The following is a 1,401-nucleotide window of genomic DNA, read 5'->3' on the forward strand; positions in this document are numbered from 1 at the left end:
CAGCAGCGGCTGTCTGTTCTTCATTTTATGAGGCGAGCTGGAATGCTGTGGCGTGCAGTCAACCGTGTCTGGATCTGTCCACGCTGCAATCACAGACGATGCTGCTAGACCTAGCTGTTCTCCTAGACTCAGTGGCAGGGATGCTTTGCTGGCAGTGCAGTTGTGTGCTGTGCATCACGAAAACAGCGAGCTGCACACAACTTAATGATTTTCTTCTTTCCAGAAGAAAAGAGAAAGCTGCATACAACTTCTTCGTGATGCTAGATGAAAAGAGAAAGCTGCATTCAAACTAGGAATTGTTCGTTTACTAGATGAAAAGAGCAACCTACATGCAAAATAATTATTATTCGTTAAAAAAGGAAAATAACAAGGTGCATGCAAAATTTGAATGATTCCTTTACGAAATAGGAAGAACAACCGGCACCGGCACACAGCTTATTCTTTTCTTGTTACAACAGCTGAATTTGTTCAGAACAACTACTCAATACTACTCATTGTCCAGGTGAAACGTTTTTGTCTTAGAGAGTTGAACGTCTTAGACGGTTCCATTATAATATAGAAAAAAAAATTAGAGGAAGGAGGTTGAAGAGGTGATTATCTTGGATAGAAGGCGATAAAAGCAACTTCGATACTATATATTAATTTTCGAGCCAACTTCAACATGTTGCTTCTTAATAATTAACGAACGCCTAAGCTTACTGGCGTCTGTGGTGTAACAGTTAGGCTTTATGCCGTTGCATGCAGAAAACAGAAGTTTGATTCTCGAGTGAGGATTTTTTTCTCTTATCTCATTTAAAAAAATATATCAAACATCTGTCTGTGTGCTGGAATGTTGTTTTCAATTCAGTCCGGTTTGGTCCTGATAGGCAGAGTCTTATCCGTCCGTTTCCCATGATCTAAGTTGTGTCGATGGGGCCGTAGCAAACAGAAGTATAATTTACGTCTTATGGGAAAGTTCAGACAAAACGTCTTAACAAGAGGACAAATTATTGGGGTTGACGAACTTCGACGCTATATTCAGACGGTTAAGTCGTCATTATAACTCCAGTTACTATAATAAAAATCATTCATATTTAGATACAATATTGAGAATTCAACCAAATAGAGAGGTTCGCACACGAATGAACTGATAGTGGTACAGAGAGGGAGTCGAGGTTCGTACTACGTGGCAGGCATAGTTATGATATTGTAGAGTTAGCAAATAACTTCAATGTGGCTGTCTGTGATAAAATAAGCCTACTTTGTTTGCGACATTCCCCAGCACTTTTTGTGGTTTTTATTTTATGTTCGTCAGCAGTTTTTCTTTCTATTTCTTTATTTTGTTTTGTTTTTTCATGAAGGAACTTGAAGAGAAAATGCATTACAGGTAATGAAATACGGGAGGGGAACTGTTGGTGGAAA

Source organism: Aplysia californica, unplaced genomic scaffold (genome assembly GCF_000002075.1).
Source record: "Aplysia californica isolate F4 #8 unplaced genomic scaffold, AplCal3.0 scaffold00639, whole genome shotgun sequence".
In the NCBI taxonomy this organism is placed as follows: Eukaryota; Metazoa; Mollusca; class Gastropoda; order Aplysiida; family Aplysiidae; genus Aplysia; species Aplysia californica.